The 21,975-nt window shown below is 48.3% G+C and overlaps 1 long non-coding RNA gene and 2 pseudogenes across 1 annotated transcript in view; 1 reads left to right on the plus strand and 2 right to left on the minus strand.

The window, feature by feature from the left end:
- LOC136789898 (uncharacterized) overlaps positions 1–19,792 on the minus strand; it is a 301,025-nt gene extending 281,233 nt beyond the window's left edge. The window contains exon 1 of the long non-coding RNA XR_010828939.1: positions 18,999–19,792. This is a non-coding gene — a long non-coding RNA (uncharacterized lncRNA). The remainder of the gene's footprint in view (positions 1–18,998) is intronic.
- Positions 608–2,257, minus strand: LOC136789893 (cytochrome c oxidase subunit 3-like; annotated as a pseudogene).
- LOC136789888 (cytochrome c oxidase subunit 3-like) lies at positions 13,268–14,895 on the plus strand (annotated as a pseudogene).
- Positions 19,793–21,975: the final 2,183 nt, after the last annotated feature.

A 21,975-nucleotide genomic window follows, 5' to 3' on the forward strand; every position in this document is an offset into this window, starting at 1 on the left:
TAATATTATGCTTTCAAGGCATAGTAGGGCGGATACTAGGTGGGTTCGGTGGAAGGCTAGTCCTAGTCCGCTGAAAATGAAGGCTGAGTAGAAGCTTAAATGTAGGGGCGACATAAGAAAGTTACAGGGTTGGCTGTAATCTGCTGGGTCGAAACCAGCTATCTTTTTGGTTAGACTAACTTTCTGTTATTCTGCTCATTCTAGGCCCCCTTGAATTCACTCGTAGGCCAGTCCGAGTGTTAGGAGAAGGAGGATCACTACAGTTCAGGTGAGGGTCATTAGGGGGGATTGGAGTTGGACGGCTCATGGCAGGGGGAGTAGGAGGGCGATTTCTAGGTCGAATAGGACGAACAGGATGGCTACTGAGGAAGAATCGGACTGAGAATGGTAATCGAGCAGATCCAAGTGGGTCGAATCCACATTCGTACGGTGAGAGTTTCTCTGAGTCGGGGTTTATTTGGGCGAGTCAGAAGTTTAATGCGGTTAGGGCGGCGCTTAGGATTGATGATAGGGCGAATATGAACATGAGTGCGTTCATTGCTCTCCTCTGGGTTTATACCAGATTCTAGAGATTGGAAGTCAATTGTAATTAATATACTAGAAGAGCAAGATCCTCATCAGTAGATGGTTATGTAGAGGAATAGTCAGATGACGTCTACGAAGTGTCAGTATCAGGCTGCTGCCTCGAATCCGAAGTGGTGGTCTGATGTAAAGTGGAACTTGATCAGTCGGAAGAGGCAGACGGTCAGGAAGGAGGATCCGATGATTACGTGGAGTCCGTGGAATCCAGTGGCAACGAAGAAGGTAGATCCGTAGACGCTATCGGCGATTGAGAATGGGGCTTCGTGGTATTCTATTGCTTGTAGGGCTGTGAAGTAGAATCCCAGGAGGATCGTTAGGGTTAGGGCGTGGATGGCGTGTTTTCGGTTTCCTTCTGTGATGCTGTGATGGGCTCACGTTACGGTAACGCCTGAGGCTAGTAGGATGGCTGTGTTTAGTAGGGGGACTTCTATCGGGTTGAGTGGTTTAATTCCTGTTGGGGGTCGTTGGCCTCCTAGTTCTGGGGTTGGGGCCAGGCTCGAGTGGAAGAACGCTCAGAAGAACCCTAAGAAGAAGAATGCTTCGGATGTGATGAAAAGGATTATGCCATATCGTAGGCCTTTTTGGACTGTGGGAGTGTGATGGCCTTGGAAGGTGCTTTCTCGTACAATGTCTCGTCATCATTGGAGTATTACTAGGAGTATTGAGATGAGGCCTAGGGTTAGTAGTATGGATGAGTTGTAGTGGAATCACATGATTAATCCTGAGGTTGTGAGTAGGGCGGCGGCTGCCCCGAAGATTGGTCAAGGGCTTGGGTCAACTATGTGGTATGAGTGTGCTTGGTGTGCCATTAGATGTTTTCTTGTAAGTATAGGCTTAGAAGGAGCACGAAGACGTAGGCCTGGATTATGGCTACTGCTACTTCTAGGATGGTTAGGAGTAGTAGGATGATTATTGTTAGGATGGATACTGCAGGAAGGGTGGGTATTAATGCAATGGAGGCTGTAGAGACGAGTTGGATGAGTAAGTGTCCTGCTGTAAGGTTGGCTGTAAGGCGGACTCCGAGGGCTAGGGGGCGGATTAGTAGGCTGGTTGTTTCGATCAGGATTAGTGTGGGGATTAGGGGTGTAGGGGTACCTTCGGGTAATAGGTGGGCTAAAGAGGCTGATGGTTGGTTTCGTAGGCCTGTTAGTAGTGTGGCGAGCCATAGTGGGAAGGCTAGGGCTATGTTCATAGATAGTTGGGTGGTTGGGGTGAATGTATATGGAAGGAGGCCTAGAAGGTTGATTGTAAGAAGTATGATTATTAGGGATGTAAATATTATGGCTCATTTGTGGCCATTTTTGTTGAGTGGGACTATTAGTTGTTTTGTGATTAGGTGAAGGAGTCATGTTTGGATAGTAGAAAGGCGGTTGTTGATTCATCGGTTGTTTGGGGACGGGAATAGTAGGGCTGGGAAGAGTAGGGATAGTAGGATTAAGGGGATGCCGAATAGATTGGGGCTGGAAAATTGGTCAAAGAAGCTTAGGTTCATGGTCAGGATCATGGTGTGGGTTTGGTAGTGAGGGAGGTCTTATTTGATGGGGGGTTGGTTGTGGTGAAGGCTAGTAGTTTTGGTTGGATGAGGAGTGCTAGGGTTAATCAGGTTATAATTATGATTGAAAATCATGGTGCGGGGTTAAGCTGTGGCATATCATTAAGGAGGGGGAAGTCCCTCTTTGGCTAGCTTAAAAGGCTAGTGCTGTTGCATAGCTTCTTAATGATTAGGATGATGATAGAAGGGACGATCAGGCCTCGAAATGTGGGAGTGGGGTTGATTCTACTACAATGGGTATGTAGCTGTGATTAGCCCCGCAAATTTCTGAGCATTGTCCGTAAAAAATCCCAGGCCGGGTGGTAATGAATGAAGTTTGGTTTAGTCGGCCTGGGATTGCGTCTGTTTTAACTCCGAGCGTTGGGACTGCTCAGGAGTGGAGTACGTCTCCTGCAGTAATGATCACGCGGATGGGGGATTCTATTGGGATAACTACGCGGTGGTCAACTTCTAGCAGTCGGAAGTGGCCGTTGGGTAAGTCTGGGGTGGGCACTATGTAGGAGTCGAATGATAGGTCTTTGAAGTCTGTGTATTCGTAGCTTCAGTATCATTGGTGGCCGATGGCTTTTAGGGTGAGGTCTGGTTCGTCGATTTCGTCCATTATGTAGAGGATTTGTAGGGATGGGAGGGCGAGGAGTACCAGGACGATAGCAGGTAGGATTGTCCAGATCAGCTCTACTTCTTGGGCGTCTACAGCATTGGACGAGAGTTTTTCTGTTAGTATGTGGGCTAAAAGGTAGAGAACTAGGCTGCAGATAGCTAGGGCAACGATTAGGGCGTGGTCGTGGAATTCAACGAGTTCTTCTATGATGGGTGATGAGGCGTCTTGGAATCCTAGTTGGGAGTGGTTGGCCACATGAGATGTACAGGATTTTTACCTGTGATTTAGTCTTGACAAGGCTATGTAATTGGTTTACTAACGTCTCATAAGAAAGAAGCATGAGCGGTTAACCTCCTGGGAGACCCAGAAAACTTCACCCCAGCAAACCCGCTAGTAACCCCACCACACATCAAGCCAGAATGATACTTCCTATTCGCCTACGCCATCCTACGTTCAATCCCAAATAAACTAGGAGGCGTATTAGCACTGGCCGCCTCCGTACTGATCCTATTCCTAATCCCATTCCTGCACAAATCAAAACAACGAGCAATAACATTCCGACCACTCTCCCAGCTCCTATTCTGAGTACTAGTCGCCGACCTCCTCGTCCTAACATGAGTAGGAAGCCAACCCGTCGAACACCCATTCATCATCATCGGCCAACTCGCTTCAATCGCCTACTTCACTATCCTCCTATTTCTCCTCCCCGCCGCAAGCGCCCTAGAAAACAAAATACTCAACTGCTAAATACTCTAATAGTTTATAAAAACATTGGTCTTGTAAACCAAAGATTGAAGACTTACCACTTCTTAGAGTACCCCAAACTCAGAAAAAAAGGACTCAAACCTTTATCTCCAGCTCCCAAAGCTGGCATTTTCAATAAACTATTCTCTGACCCTAACCCCTAAACCGCCCGAATAGCACCCCGCGACAACCCCCGCACAAGCTCCAATACAACAAACAAAGTCAACAACAGCCCCCAACCCGCCACTAAAAACATCCCTGCCCCATGTGAATAAAACATGGAAACTCCACTAAAATCCGACCGAACAACAAACACCCCAACATTATTCACAGTAGAAACCCCGAAATTCCAAGCCCCCATAAACCCCCCAAACACCAACCCCCCAAAAACAATTGCCACAAACGCTACTGCACATCCAATCACCCGTCAATCCCCCCAAGCCCCAGGGAAAGGCTCCGCTGCTAAAGCTACTGAATAAACAAACACCACCAGCATACCCCCCAAATACACCATAAACAGCACTAAAGCCACGAACGAAACCCCAAGGCCCAGCAACCACCCGCACCCCACCACAGACGCTAACACCAAACCAACAACCCCATAATACAGCGAAGGATTCGACGCCACACCCAAAACACCCACCGCAAAGCAAATCCCTAAAAAAAACATAAAATAAGTCATTATTCCTGCCCGGACACTACCCGAGGCCTGCGGCTCGAAAAGCCGCCATTGTTCTCAACTACAGGAACTAACCGCAAGCCCCCAATAATTCTACCCCATCTATGCCATTATGCTTAACCCCCCCCCCCCCTCCCCCCCCGAGGCGGGGGTATTTGGTTATGCATATTCGTGCATAAATTTATATACCCCATATACATACATACTATAGTACCAGTAATATACATTATATACGGACTATCTTATAAGCAGGTGCTAAACCCATACATGTACACGGCCATTAAACCCTTAAACACACTCCTACCAAACCACCCGGCATGAATGTTCTAGGACCATACCCCACAACACCCAATACAACTCCACTCAAGCGCATAACAAGACCCCATTTTAATGAATGCTCACAGGACATGCTCCAACAACAACTCTCCACCACATATCTCATGCAGTTCGTATCAGACGGATTTATTAATCGTACTCCTCACGTGAAATCAGCAACCCGTTGCACATAATGTCCGGTATGACTAGCTTCAGGCCCATACGTTCCCCCTAAACCCCTCGCCCTCCTCACATTTTTGCGCCTCTGGTTCCTCGGTCAGGGCCATCCATTGGGTTCACTCACCCCTCCTTGCCCTTCAAAGTGGCATCTGTGAGTACTTTCACCTTCTCAATGCGTAATCGCGGCATGTTCCAGCTTTTTGGCGCCTCTGGTTCCTCTTATTTTTTCCGGGGTTACCTCACAGGTGGCTATTCCCAGTGATCTCGGGGGTCCCACAATCTAAGCCTGGACACACCTGCCTCACGGCCTATCCTATATTTCAAGGGTCCCTCGATGAGACGGTTGGCGTATATGGGGAATCATCCTGACACTGATGCACTTTGACCACATTCAGTTAATGTTACCTCCACCCTCCGGGTTAAATGGGGCTATTGGATGAATGCTCGTTGGACATAGCACAAAACAACAAATCATTAAGCGCAACCCCTGCGCTTCACAAACTAAACCAGTAAACTTTCGCTAACCACCATGTAGCATAAACCTTCATCGCCCAATCCCAGCAAACTACCTCTAAAACTCCATTAATCATCCCTTCCATGACATCATCGGAACGATGTATATATACACACAAACACATACAAAATAACTTAAACTTATTAGAGAAACTCCAGTACTAAAAATAGTAAACACAAGCAATAATTTCATATACTTCACTCTCACTCACCACTCAACTATCAGCTAACCACACCCCCGTCCACATAGCTTAACACAAAGCATGGCACTGAAGTTGCCAAGATGGCATAAAACATGCCTGCGGACAAAAGACTTAGTCCTAACCTTACGGTTGGTTTTTGCTAAATATATACATGCAAGTATCCGCGCCCCAGTGTAAACGCCCTCGACCACCTACCCCCATACAGGCCTTGAGGAGCGGGTATCAGGCACACCCAAGTAGTAGCCCAAGACGCCTCGCTAAGCCACGCCCCCACGGGTATTCAGCAGTAATTAACATTAAGCAATGAGTGCAAACTTGACTTAGTTATAGCAACAGCCTAACTTCAAGGGTTGGTAAATCTTGTGCCAGCCACCGCGGTCATACAAGAAACCCAAATCAACCGTCCTATTGACACGGCGTAAAGAGTGGTAAAATGCCTATCCTAGCTAACTAAGATCAAAATGCAACTGAGCTGTCATAAGCCCAAGATGCACCTAAACACACCATTAAGATGATCTTAGGAACTAACGACTGATTTAAACCCACGAAAGCCAGGGCCCAAACTGGGATTAGATACCCCACTATGCCTGGCCCTAAATCTTGATACTTACTTTACCGAAGTATCCGCCAGAGAACTACGAGCACAAACGCTTAAAACTCTAAGGACTTGGCGGTGCCCCAAACCCACCTAGAGGAGCCTGTTCTACAATCGATAATCCCCGATTAACCCAACCACCCCTTGCCAACACAGCCTACATACCGCCGTCGCCAGCCCACCTCGAATGAGAGCACAACAGTGGACACAATAGCACCCCGCTAATAAGACAGGTCAAGGTATAGCCTATGGAGTGGAAGAAATGGGCTACATTCCCCATTCATAGGGCACACGGAAAGAAGCGTGAAACCACTTCTGGAAGGCGGATTTAGCAGTAAAGTGGGACAACAGAGCCTACTTTAAGCCGGCCCTGGGGCACGTACATACCGCCCGTCACCCTCCTCAAAAGCCACATCCCACATAACTAATACCATAAATACGCTGAAGATGAGGTAAGTCGTAACAAGGTAAGTGTACCGGAAGGTGTACTTAGAATATCAAGACGTAGCTATAACACCAAAGCACTCAGCTTACACCTGAAAGATATCTACTAGACCGGATCGTCTTGAAGCCCCCCCTCTAGCTCAACCACACAAATAGTACACCAAAACTAAAGAATTTACTAAACTAATTAAACTAAAGCATTTTACAGTCTTAGTATAGGCGATAGAAAAGACACTTAGACGCGATAGAGACCCCAGTACCGTAAGGGAAAGATGAAATAGCAGTGAAACAATCAAAGCGACAGACAGCAAAGATCAACCCTTGTACCTTTTGCATCATGGTTTAGCGAGAACAACCAAGCAAAGTGAACTAAAGTTTGCCCCCCCGAAACCCAAGCGAGCTACTTTCAAGCAGTTAAAGAGAGCGAACCCGTCTCTGTTGCAAAAGAGTGGGATGACTTGTCAGTAGAGGTGAAAAGCCAACCGAGCTGGGTGATAGCTGGTTACCTGTGAAACGAATCTAAGTTCCCCCTTAATCCTCCCTACCGGACATCCTGAACCCTAATGAGATGATTAAGAGCTATTTAATGGAGGGACAGCTCCATTAAAAAAGGACACAACCTCGACTAGCGGATAATTCTTACTACTGATCCTACCGTGGGCCCTAAAGCAGCCATCAAAAAAGAGTGCGTCAAAGCTCCACCACCTAAAAATACCAAAATAAGATGATTCCCTTATCACAAACAGGTCAACCTATGAATATAGGAGAATTAATGCTAAAATAAGTAACTCAGGGCCACACCCCTCTAACGGCGCAAGCTTACATAGAAACATTATTAACAGACCTACACAGATACAAAAACCCCTACAAGACCACGTATTAACTAACCCTGTTAACCCGACTCAGGAGCGCCTATAAGAGCGATTAAAATCTGTGAAAGGAACTCGGCAAATTAATAAGGCCCGACTGTTTACCAAAAACATAGCCTTCAGCAAATTAAACAAGTATTGAAGGTGATGCCTGCCCGGTGACTTAGGTTTAACGGCCGCGGTATCCTAACCGTGCAAAGATAGCGCAATCAATTGTCCCATAAATCGAGACTTGTATGAATGGCTAAACGAGGTCTTAACTGTCTCTCACAGATAATCAGTGAAATTGATCTCCCCGTGCAAAAGCGGGGATGTGAACATAAGACGAGAAGACCCTGTGGAACTTAAAAATCAACGACCACCGCGAATCCTCAATCAACCCCACTGGGGCCACTACCATCGCAGAGCCTGGTCGATATTTTTCGGTTGGGGCGACCTTGGAGGAGAACAAATCCTCCAAAAACAAGACCATACCTCTTTACCTAGAGCTACCCCTCAAAGTGCTAACAGTGACCAGACCCAATATAATTGATTAATGGACCAAGCTACCCCAGGGATAACAGCGCAATCCCCCTCAAGAGCCCATATCGACAGGGGGGTTTACGACCTCGATGTTGGATCAGGACATCCTAATGGTGCAGCCGCTATTAAGGGTTCGTTTGTTCAACGATTAACAGTCCTACGTGATCTGAGTTCAGACCGGAGCAATCCAGGTCGGTTTCTATCTATGACACACTCTCCCCAGTACGAAAGGACCGGGAAAGTGGGGCCAATACCACAAGCACGCCCCCCCCCCCCCTCTAAGCAGTGAAACCAACTAAACCGTGAAGAGGGCCTTCCCCCACCACTTTCAATCCTAGAAAAGGACCAGCTAGAGTGGCAGAGCCCGGCAAGTGCAGAAGGCTTAAGCCCTTTCCCCAGAGGTTCAAATCCTCTCCCTAGCTTCACCCATGATTCAAATAACAACACTAAGCTGCCTCATTATATCCCTCCTATACATCATCCCAATCCTGATTGCCGTAGCCTTCCTAACCCTAGTAGAACGGAAAATCCTAAGCTACATACAATCCCGCAAAGGCCCTAACGTTGTCGGGCCTTTTGGCCTACTTCAACCATTTGCGGACGGACTAAAACTATTTACCAAAGAGCCCATCCGACCCTCTACCTCTTCCCCACTTCTATTCATTCTGATACCAATACTAGCCCTTGTCCTAGCCCTCACCACTTGAGCACCACTACCACTCCCATTTCCCCTAGCAGATCTAAACCTCGGAGTTCTCTTCCTAATAGCCATGTCAAGCCTAGCCGTCTACTCAGTCCTATGATCAGGCTGAGCCTCGAACTCAAAATACGCACTAATCGGAGCCCTACGGGCAGTAGCACAGACCATTTCATACGAAGTGACACTGGCCATAATCCTGCTATCAATAATCATACTAAGCGGAAGCTACACACTCAGCTCCTTTGCCGTCGCACAGGAGCCTCTATACTTCATTTTCTCCTCATGACCCCTAGCAATAATATGATACGTATCCACCCTAGCAGAGACAAACCGAGCTCCTTTTGACCTCACAGAGGGTGAATCTGAGCTAGTCTCAGGGTTTAACGTTGAATACGCCGCAGGACCCTTCGCCTTATTCTTCCTAGCTGAATATGCGAACATTATGCTAATAAATACACTTACAGCCATCATATTCCTAAACCCAAGCGCCCTAGGGCCACCCACAGAACTATTCCCCGTCATCCTAGCCACAAAAGTCCTCCTACTATCTTCTGGTTTCTTATGGGTCCGAGCTTCATACCCACGATTCCGATATGACCAACTAATGCACCTACTATGAAAAAACTTCCTACCCCTCACACTAGCTCTGTGCCTCTGACACATCAGCATACCTATCTGCTATGCAGGCCTACCTCCTTACATAAGGAAATGTGCCTGAACTACAAAGGGTCACTATGATAAAGTGAACATAGAGGTATAACAGCCCTCTCATTTCCTGTTGACCTTAGAAAAGTAGGAATTGAACCCACACAAGAGAAATCAAAATTCTCCATACTTCCCTTATATTATTTTCTAGTAGAGTCAGCTAATCAAGCTATCGGGCCCATACCCCGAAAATGATGGTTTAACCCCCTCCTCTACTAATGAACCCTTACGCGACCCCAATCATAACCTTCAGCCTCATCTTGGGCACCACAATCACAATTTCCAGCAACCACTGAGTTCTGGCCTGGACAGGACTGGAGATCAACACACTAGCCATCATTCCCCTAATTGCCAAATCCCACCACCCACGAGCAGTAGAAGCCGCAACGAAATACTTCCTAACCCAAGCAGCTGCTTCCGCCCTGGTCCTATTCTCTAGCATAACCAATGCCTGAGTCACCGGCCAATGAGACATCACACAAATAAACCACCCAACCTCCTGTCTACTACTGACAGCAGCAATCGCTATTAAACTGGGCCTAGTGCCATTTCACTTCTGATTCCCAGAAGTACTACAAGGATCGCCACTAATAACAGCCCTGCTACTCTCGACCCTCATAAAATTCCCCCCACTAACCCTGCTCCTACTAACATCCAAATCCCTCGACCCAGCTCTACTCACCGCCATGGCCCTAGCCTCAACAGCACTAGGAGGCTGAATAGGACTGAACCAAACACAAACACGCAAAATCCTAGCCTTCTCGTCCATCTCCCACTTAGGCTGAATCGCCATCATCCTAGTTTACAGCCCCAAATTGGCCTTACTTACCTTCTACCTATACACAATCATAACATCAGCCGTATTCCTAGCCCTTAACAAAATCAAAGCTCTTAACCTATCCATGATCACAACCTCATGAACAAAAACCCCAGTGCTAAACGCCACCCTAATACTAGTACTTTTATCCCTAGCAGGCCTCCCCCCATTAACAGGCTTTATACCAAAGTGACTTATCATCCAAGAACTAACTAAACAGGAAATAACACCAGCAGCCATGGCAATTGCCATGCTATCACTGCTCAGCCTCTTCTTCTACCTACGCCTCGCATACCACTCAACAATTACCCTTCCCCCCAACTCCTCTAACCACATAAAACAATGATACACTAGCAAAGCCCCAAGCACACCTACTGCGGTCCTTGCCTCACTATCAATCCTCTTACTTCCCCTGTCCCCAATAATACATGCCATTGTCTAGAAACTTAGGATAACACCCCAAACCGAAGGCCTTCAAAGCCTTAAATAAGAGTTAAACCCTCTTAGTTTCTGCACATTAAGACTTACAGAATATTAACCTGTATCTTCTGAATGCAAGTCAGACGCTTTAATTAAGCTAAAGCCTCCCTAGACAGATGGGCTTCGATCCCACAAAACTCTAGTTAACAGCTAAATGCCTAAACCAATTGGCTTCTGCCTACAAAGACCCTGACGCACCCTAGTGCGCATCGATGAGCTTGCAACTCAACATGAATTTCACTACAGAGCCGATAAGAAGAGGAATTAAACCTCTGTAAAAAGGACTACAGCCTAACGCTTCAACACTCAGCCATCTTACCCGTCACCTTCATCAACCGATGACTATTTTCCACTAACCATAAGGATATTGGCACCCTGTACCTCATCTTCGGGGCATGAGCAGGAATAGTCGGCACCGCACTCAGCCTATTAATCCGCGCAGAACTAGGACAACCAGGAACTCTCCTAGGCGACGACCAAATTTACAATGTAATCGTTACCGCTCACGCCTTTGTAATAAGCTTCTTTATAGTCATACCCATCATGATCGGAGGATTCGGCAACTGATTAGTCCCCCTCATAATCGGTGCCCCCGACATAGCATTCCCGCGAATAAACAACATAAGCTTTTGACTCCTCCCCCCATCATTCCTCCTCCTACTAGCCTCATCCACTGTAGAAGCTGGCGCCGGCACAGGCTGAACTGTCTACCCTCCCCTAGCAGGTAACCTTGCCCACGCCGGAGCTTCAGTAGACCTGGCTATCTTCTCACTCCACTTAGCCGGTATCTCCTCCATCCTTGGGGCCATCAACTTTATCACCACAGCCATCAACATAAAACCCCCCGCACTCTCACAATACCAAACCCCACTATTTGTCTGATCCGTACTAATTACCGCCATCCTACTCCTTCTATCACTCCCCGTACTCGCCGCCGGTATTACAATATTACTAACTGATCGAAACCTAAACACCACATTCTTCGACCCCGCTGGAGGAGGAGACCCAATCCTGTACCAACACCTATTCTGATTCTTCGGACACCCAGAAGTCTATATTCTGATCCTACCGGGGTTCGGAATCATCTCACACGTAGTCACGTACTACTCAGGCAAAAAGGAGCCCTTCGGCTACATGGGAATAGTCTGAGCCATACTATCCATCGGCTTCCTAGGATTCATCGTCTGAGCTCACCACATGTTTACAGTAGGAATAGACGTTGATACCCGAGCCTACTTTACATCAGTCACTATAATCATTGCCATCCCTACCGGAATCAAAGTATTTAGCTGACTAGCCACCCTGCACGGAGGAACAATCAAATGAGACCCCCCCCCAATACTATGAGCTCTAGGATTTATCTTCCTATTTACCATCGGAGGATTAACAGGAATCGTTCTTGCAAACTCTTCCCTAGACATCGCCCTGCACGACACGTACTACGTAGTTGCCCACTTCCACTACGTCCTATCCATAGGCGCCGTCTTTGCCATTCTAGCAGGATTTACTCACTGATTCCCACTACTCACTGGGTTTACCCTACACCAAACATGAGCAAAAGCCCACTTCGGGGTAATATTTACAGGAGTAAACCTAACGTTCTTCCCCCAGCACTTCCTAGGCCTAGCAGGAATACCCCGACGATACTCGGACTATCCCGACGCCTACACACTATGAAACACCATTTCCTCCATCGGCTCCCTAATCTCAACAGTAGCCGTAATCATACTAATATTCATCATCTGAGAAGCCTTTTCGGCCAAACGAAAAGTCCTACAACCAGAACTAACTACCACAAACGTTGAATGAATCCACGGCTGCCCTCCCCCATACCATACTTTCGAGGAACCGGCCTTCGTCCAAGTACAAGAAAGGAAGGAATCGAACCCTCACATGCTGGTTTCAAGCCAACTGCATTAACCGCTCATGCTTCTTTCTTATGAGACGTTAGTAAACCAATTACATAGCCTTGTCAAGACTAAATCACAGGTAAAAATCCTGTACATCTCATGTGGCCAACCACTCCCAACTAGGATTCCAAGACGCCTCATCACCCATCATAGAAGAACTCGTTGAATTCCACGACCACGCCCTAATCGTTGCCCTAGCTATCTGCAGCCTAGTTCTCTACCTTTTAGCCCACATACTAACAGAAAAACTCTCGTCCAATGCTGTAGACGCCCAAGAAGTAGAGCTGATCTGGACAATCCTACCTGCTATCGTCCTGGTACTCCTCGCCCTCCCATCCCTACAAATCCTCTACATAATGGACAAAATCGATGAACCAGACCTCACCCTAAAAGCCATCGGCCACCAATGATACTGAAGCTACGAATACACAGACTTCAAAGACCTATCATTCGACTCCTACATAGTGCCCACCCCAGACTTACCCAACGGCCACTTCCGACTGCTAGAAGTTGACCACCGCGTAGTTATCCCAATAGAATCCCCCATCCGCGTGATCATTACTGCAGGAGACGTACTCCACTCCTGAGCAGTCCCAACGCTCGGAGTTAAAACAGACGCAATCCCAGGCCGACTAAACCAAACTTCATTCATTACCACCCGGCCTGGGATTTTTTACGGACAATGCTCAGAAATTTGCGGGGCTAATCACAGCTACATACCCATTGTAGTAGAATCAACCCCACTCCCACATTTCGAGGCCTGATCGTCCCTTCTATCATCATCCTAATCATTAAGAAGCTATGCAACAGCACTAGCCTTTTAAGCTAGCCAAAGAGGGACTTCCCCCTCCTTAATGATATGCCACAGCTTAACCCCGCACCATGATTTTCAATCATAATTATAACCTGATTAACCCTAGCACTCCTCATCCAACCAAAACTACTAGCCTTCACCACAACCAACCCCCCATCAAATAAGACCTCCCTCACTACCAAACCCACACCATGATCCTGACCATGAACCTAAGCTTCTTTGACCAATTTTCCAGCCCCAATCTATTCGGCATCCCCTTAATCCTACTATCCCTACTCTTCCCAGCCCTACTATTCCCGTCCCCAAACAACCGATGAATCAACAACCGCCTTTCTACTATCCAAACATGACTCCTTCACCTAATCACAAAACAACTAATAGTCCCACTCAACAAAAATGGCCACAAATGAGCCATAATATTTACATCCCTAATAATCATACTTCTTACAATCAACCTTCTAGGCCTCCTTCCATATACATTCACCCCAACCACCCAACTATCTATGAACATAGCCCTAGCCTTCCCACTATGGCTCGCCACACTACTAACAGGCCTACGAAACCAACCATCAGCCTCTTTAGCCCACCTATTACCCGAAGGTACCCCTACACCCCTAATCCCCGCACTAATCCTGATCGAAACAACCAGCCTACTAATCCGCCCCCTAGCCCTCGGAGTCCGCCTTACAGCCAACCTTACAGCAGGACACTTACTCATCCAACTCATCTCTACAGCCTCCATTGCATTAATACCCACCCTTCCTGCAGTATCCATCCTAACAATAATCATCCTACTACTCCTAACCATCCTAGAAGTAGCAGTAGCCATAATCCAGGCCTACGTCTTCGTGCTCCTTCTAAGCCTATACTTACAAGAAAACATCTAATGGCACACCAAGCACACTCATACCACATAGTTGACCCAAGCCCTTGACCAATCTTCGGGGCAGCCGCCGCCCTACTCACAACCTCAGGATTAATCATGTGATTCCACTACAACTCATCCATACTACTAACCCTAGGCCTCATCTCAATACTCCTAGTAATACTCCAATGATGACGAGACATTGTACGAGAAAGCACCTTCCAAGGCCATCACACTCCCACAGTCCAAAAAGGCCTACGATACGGCATAATCCTTTTCATCACATCCGAAGCATTCTTCTTCTTAGGGTTCTTCTGAGCGTTCTTCCACTCGAGCCTGGCCCCAACCCCAGAACTAGGAGGCCAATGACCCCCAACAGGAATTAAACCACTCAACCCGATAGAAGTCCCCCTACTAAACACAGCCATCCTACTAGCCTCAGGCGTTACCGTAACGTGAGCCCATCACAGCATCACAGAAGGAAACCGAAAACATGCCATCCACGCCCTAACCCTAACGATCCTCCTGGGATTCTACTTCACAGCCCTACAAGCAATAGAATACCACGAAGCCCCATTCTCAATCGCCGATAGCGTCTACGGATCTACCTTCTTCGTTGCCACTGGATTCCACGGACTCCACGTAATCATCGGATCCTCCTTCCTGACCGTCTGCCTCTTCCGACTGATCAAGTTCCACTTTACATCAGACCACCACTTCGGATTCGAGGCAGCAGCCTGATACTGACACTTCGTAGACGTCATCTGACTATTCCTCTACATAACCATCTACTGATGAGGATCTTGCTCTTCTAGTATATTAATTACAATTGACTTCCAATCTCTAGAATCTGGTATAAACCCAGAGGAGAGCAATGAACGCACTCATGTTCATATTCGCCCTATCATCAATCCTAAGCGCCGCCCTAACCGCATTAAACTTCTGACTCGCCCAAATAAACCCCGACTCAGAGAAACTCTCACCGTACGAATGTGGATTCGACCCACTTGGATCTGCTCGATTACCATTCTCAGTCCGATTCTTCCTCAGTAGCCATCCTGTTCGTCCTATTCGACCTAGAAATCGCCCTCCTACTCCCCCTGCCATGAGCCGTCCAACTCCAATCCCCCCTAATGACCCTCACCTGAACTGTAGTGATCCTCCTTCTCCTAACACTCGGACTGGCCTACGAGTGAATTCAAGGGGGCCTAGAATGAGCAGAATAACAGAAAGTTAGTCTAACCAAAAAGATAGCTGGTTTCGACCCAGCAGATTACAGCCAACCCTGTAACTTTCTTATGTCGCCCCTACATTTAAGCTTCTACTCAGCCTTCATTTTCAGCGGACTAGGACTAGCCTTCCACCGAACCCACCTAGTATCCGCCCTACTATGCCTTGAAAGCATAATATTATCGATATTCGTAGGCCTATCAATATGATCCATCGAAAACCAAGTCTCCTCATTCACCATGGTACCAATTCTCATGCTAACCTTCTCAGCGTGTGAGGCGGGCACAGGCCTGGCCATCCTAGTAGCCTCCACCCGCACACATGGCTCCGACCATCTACACAACCTAAACCTCCTGCAATGCTAAAAATCATCCTACCCACAATCATACTTCTTCCAACAGCCCTGCTGTCTCCACCAAAATTTCTATGGACTAACACCACCTTATACAGCCTCCTAATCGCTGCCCTAAGCCTACAGTGATTAATCCCAACCTACTACCCCTACAAATTTTTATCCAACTGAACAGGAATTGACCAAATCTCATCCCCCCTCCTAGTACTATCCTGCTGACTACTCCCACTCATAATCATAGCAAGCCAAAACCACCTGCAACAAGAACCCCTACAACGCAAACGAATCTTTATCTCAACCTTAGTCGCAGTCCAGCCATTCATCCTACTAGCCTTTTCCACCACAGAACTAGCACTATTTTACATCTCATTTGAAGCAACCCTCATTCCCACCCTAATCTTAATCACCCGATGGGGGAACCAACCAGAACGCCTAAGCGCTGGCATCTACCTGCTATTCTACACGCCAGTAAGCTCTCTACCCCTGCTAATCACAATCATACACCTATACGTGAAAATTGGCACCCTGCACCTGCCAACCCTACAACTAACCCACCCAACCCTATCCACCTCATGGACAGGAATACTATCAGGTCTAGCACTGCTCATAGCATTCATAGTAAAAGCCCCACTATACGGCCTACACCTCTGACTGCCAAAAGCCCACGTAGAAGCACCCATCGCAGGCTCAATACTCCTCGCCGCCCTACTACTAAAGCTAGGAGGATACGGAATTATACGAGTCACTCTATTTATGGGCCCACTGTCCAACCTCCTGCACTACCCCTTCCTAACCCTGGCCCTATGAGGCGCCCTAATGACTAGCTCAATCTGCCTACGACAGACAGACCTAAAATCACTAATCGCTTATTCATCCGTTAGCCACATAGGCCTAGTTATCGCCGCAGGAATAATCCAAACCCACTGATCATTCTCAGGGGCAATGATCCTAATAATTTCCCATGGACTAACTTCCTCCATACTATTCTGCCTAGCCAACACAAACTATGAACGTACGCACAGCCGAATTCTACTACTCACACGAGGCCTACAACCTCTCCTACCACTCATAGCTACCTGATGATTGCTGGCCAATCTAACAAACATAGCCTTACCCCCAACAACAAACCTCATAGCAGAGCTAACCATTATAATCACCTTATTCAACTGATCTGCCTTCACGATCATCCTAACAGGAATCGCAACCCTACTAACCGCCTCCTACACCTTATTCATACTACTAATGACCCAACGAGGCTCAATCCCCTCCCACATCACATCTATGCAAAACTCAACCACGCGAGAACACCTGCTCATAACACTCCACATTATCCCAATATTCCTCCTAATCCTCAAACCCGAACTGATCTCCGGAATCCCCTCATGCAAGTATAGTTTAAACCAAACATTAGACTGTGATTCTAAGAATAGAAGTTCAAACCTTCTTACCTGCCGAGGGGAGGGTTTAACCAACAAGAGCTGCTAACTCTTACATCTGAGCCTAAAACCTCAGCCCCCTTACTTTTAAAGGATAACAGCAATCCACTGGTCTTAGGAACCACCCATCTTGGTGCAAATCCAAGTAAAACTAGTGAACCCCACACTACTAATCAACTCCCTCACACTACTCATGCTGACAATCCTCCTAACCCCAATCATCCTGCCATTTCTATTTAAAAACTTTAAAAACACCCCACAAGCCACCACCCGCGCTGTTAAAACCGCATTCCTAATTAGCCTAGCCCCTACAACCGCATTCATCTACTCGGGAGTAGAATCTGTCACCTGCCACTGGGAGTGAAAATTCATTATAAACTTTAAAATCCCCCTGAGCCTAAAAATAGACCAATACTCAATAACATTTCTTCCAATCGCCCTATTTGTAACATGATCAATCCTACAATTCGCCATATGATACATGGCCTCAGAGCCATACGTAACAAAATTTTTCACCTACCTACTGACATTCCTAGTCGCCATACTCCTCCTAACAACCGCAAACAACATATTCCTCCTATTCGTAGGCTGGGAAGGAGTACGAATCATGTCCTTCCTTCTCATCGGCTGATGACAAGGCCGAGCAGATGCCAACACCGCCGCCCTACGAGCCGTAATCTACAACCGAATCGGAGACATCGGACTGATCCTGAGCATAGCATGACTAGCTTCAACATTCAACACCTGAGAGATCCAACAAGCCGTACACCCCCACCAAACCCCAATCCTCCCCCTCATAGGATTAATCCTCGCAGCCGCAGGAAAATCCGCCCAATTTGGACTCCACCCATGACTGCCCGCAGCAATAGAAGGCCCCACCCCAGTATCAGCCCTACTGCACTCCAGTACCATAGTAGTAGCCGGAATCTTCCTGCTCATCCGCATGCACCCCCTGCTAGCCACCAACCAGACAGCCCTAACTGCCTGCCTATGCCTAGGTGCTCTATCAACCCTATTCGCTGCCACATGCGCCCTAACCCAAAATGACATCAAAAAAATCATTGCTTTCTCAACATCCAGCCAACTAGGACTAATAATAGTCACTATCGGACTAAACCTCCCACAACTAGCCTTCCTACACATCTCAACCCATGCCTTCTTTAAAGCCATACTATTCCTATGCTCAGGGTCTATCATCCACAACCTAAACGGAGAACAAGATATCCGAAAGATAGGAGGCCTACAGAAAATACTCCCAGTCACTACTTCCTGCCTAACCATCGGAAACCTGGCGCTGATAGGAACCCCATTCCTAGCCGGATTCTACTCAAAAGACCTCATCATCGAAAGCTTAAACACATCATACCTAAATACTTGAGCCCTACTCCTAACCCTTATAGCCACAGCATTCACCGCAACCTACAGCATCCGCATAACCATCCTAGTCCAAGCTGGACAAACCCGAATCCCCCCAATAGTATCAATAAACGAAAACAACCCACTAATCACCGCCCCCCTAACCCGACTCGCCCTAGGCAGCATTACAGCAGGAATAATCATTACCTCTTTCATCACACCAACCAAAACCCCCCCAATAACCATACCCCTTATCACCAAAACTGCTGCCATCCTCATAACAATCCTAGGAATCATCCTAGCCCTAGAACTATCGAACATAACACACACCCTCACTCACCCCAAACCAAACCCCCTCATAAACTTCTCCTCTGCATTAGGGTACTTCAACCCCCTAGTACACCGATTCTTCTCCAAAAACCTACTAGAAAAGGGACAAAACATTGCCCTACACTTGATCGACATCTCCTGACTCAAAAAAATAGGGCCAGAGGGCCTTGCTGAACTACAAGTAGCCGCAAGCAAAGCTGCAACCTCAATACACACAGGGCTAATTAAGGCCTACCTAGGATCCTTCGCCCTCTCCATCCTGGTAATAATCCTAATAACACACAGACTCACTAATGGCCCCTAACATCCGCAAATCCCATCCCCTACTAAAAATAATCAACAACTCCCTAATCGACCTACCCGCCCCCTCCAACATCTCTGCCTGATGAAACTTCGGCTCCCTTCTAGCCATCTGCTTAGCCACACAAATCCTAACAGGCCTGCTACTAGCCATACACTACACCGCAGACACTTCACTCGCCTTCTCCTCAGTAGCTCACACATGCCGAGACGTCCAGTACGGATGGCTCATCCGCAACCTCCACGCCAACGGTGCTTCGCTCTTCTTTATCTGCATCTACTTACACATCGGACGAGGCCTCTACTACGGCTCCTACCTATACAAAGAAACCTGAAACACAGGAGTAATCCTCCTACTCACCCTAATAGCAACTGCCTTCGTAGGGTATGTCCTACCATGAGGACAAATGTCATTCTGAGGGGCCACCGTAATCACCAACCTATTCTCAGCCATCCCGTACATTGGGCAAACTCTAGTAGAATGAGCCTGAGGAGGATTCTCAGTAGACAATCCAACCTTAACCCGATTCTTCGCCATCCACTTCCTACTGCCCTTCCTAATTGCAGGAATCACCCTAGTCCACCTAACATTCCTACACGAATCAGGCTCAAATAACCCACTAGGAATCGTATCAGACTGCGACAAAATCCCATTCCACCCATACTTCTCCATTAAAGACAGCTTAGGGCTTACCCTAAAAATCAACCCTCTAATAGCACTAGCCCTATTTTCACCGAAACTCCTGGTTCTTGGAATCCTAGTTGGGAGTGGTTGGCCACATGAGATGTACAGGATTTTTACCTGTGATTTAGTCTTGACAAGGCTATGTAATTGGTTTACTAAAGTCTCATAAGAAAGAAGCATGAGCGGTTAATGCAGTTGGCTTGAAACCCATCCCCAGTGGTGCCAGTGCACTCTCTGGACTCACTGAAGTGCATCCCCAGTGGTGCCAGTGCACTCTCTGCACTCACTGCAGTGCATCCCCAGTGGTGCCAGTGCGCTCTCTGGACTCACTGCACTGCATCCCCAATGGTGCCAGTGCAATCTCTGGACTCACTGCAGAGCATCCCCAGTGGTGCCAGTGCACTCTGTGGACTCACTGAAGTGCATTCTCAGTGGTGCCAGTGCACCCTCTGGACTCACTTCAGTGCATCCCCAGTGGTGCCAGTACACTCACTGGACTGACTGCACTGCATCCCCAGTGGTGCCAGTGCACTCCGTGGACTCACTGCACTGCATCCCCAGTGGTGCCAGTGCGCTCTCTGCACTCACTGCACTGCATCCCCAGTGGTGCCAGTGCACTCTCTGGACTCACTGTATTGCATCCCCAGTGGTGCCAGTGCACTCTCTGGACTCACTGCACTGCATCCCCAGTGGTGTCAGTGCAATTCTCAGGACTCACTGCACTGCATCCCCAGTGGTGCCAGTGCACTCTCTGGACTCACTGCACTGCATCCCCAGTGGTGCCAGTGCACTCTCTGGACTCACTGCAGTGCATCCCCAGTGGTGCCAGTGCACTCTCTGGACTCTCTGCACTGCATCCCCAGTGGTGCCAGTGCACTCTCTGGACTCACTGAAGTGCATCCCCAGTGGTGCCAGTGCACTCTCTGCACTCACTGCACTGCATCCCCAGTGGTGCCAGTGCGCTCTCTGGAGTCACAGCACTGCATCCCCACTGGTGCCAGTGCACTCTCTGGACTCACTGCACTGCATCCCCAGTGGTGCCAGTGCACTCTCTGGACTCACTGCACTGCATCCCCAGTGGCGCCAGTGCACTCTCTGGACTCACTGCAGTGCATCCCCAGTGGAGCCCGTGCACTCTCTGGGCTCACTGAAGTGCATTCCCTCTGGTGCCAGTGCACTCTCTGGACTCACTGCACTGCATCCCCAGTGGTGCCAGTGCACTCTCTGGACTCACTGCACTGCATCCCCAGTGGTGCCAGTGCATTCTCTGGACTCACTGCAGTGCATCACCAGTGGTGCCAGTGCACTCTCTGGACTCACTGAGGTGCATCCCCAGTGGTGCCAGTGCAATCTCTTGACTCACTGCAGTGCATCCCCAGTGGTGCCAGTGCACTCTCTGGACTCACTGCACTGCATCCCCAGTGGTGCCAGAGCAGTCTCTGGACTCACTGCAGTGCATCCCCAGTGGTGCCAGTGCACTCTCTGGACTCACTGTACTGCATCCCCAGTGGTGCCAGTGCACTCTGTGGACTCACTGAAGTGCATCCCCAGTGGAGCCCGTGCACTCTCTGGACTCACTGAAGTGCATCCCCAGTGGTGCCAGTGCACTCTCTGGACTCACTGCACTGCATCCCCAGTGGTGCCAGTGCACTCTGTGGACTCACTGCAGTGCATCCCCAGTGGTGCCAGTGCACTCTCTGGACTCACTGAAGTGCATTCTCAGTGGTGCCAGTGCACTCTCTGGACTCACTGCAGTGCATCCCCAGTGGTGCCAGTACACTCACTGGACTGACTGCACTGCATCTCCAGTGGTGCTAGTGCACTCTCTGGACTCACTGCACTGCATCGCCAGTGGTGCCAGAGCACTCTCTGGACTCACTGCAGTGCATCCCCAGTGGTGCCAGTGCACTCTCTGGACTCACTGTACTGCATCCCCAGTGGTGCCAGTGCACTCTGTGGACTCACTGCTGTGCATCCCCATTGGTGTCAGTGCACTCTCTGGACTCACTACACTGCATCCCCAGTGTTGTCAGTGCACTCTCTGGACTCACTGCACTGCATCCCCAGTGGTGCAAGTGCACTCTCTGGACTCACTGCAGTGCATCCCAAGTGGTGCCAATGCACTCTCTGGACTCACTGCACTGCATCCCCAGTGGTGCCAGTACACTCACTGGACTCACTGCACTGCATCCCCAG

This window comes from Anser cygnoides, chromosome 2 (assembly GCF_040182565.1).
Source record: "Anser cygnoides isolate HZ-2024a breed goose chromosome 2, Taihu_goose_T2T_genome, whole genome shotgun sequence".
NCBI classification, from domain to species: Eukaryota; Metazoa; Chordata; class Aves; order Anseriformes; family Anatidae; genus Anser; species Anser cygnoides.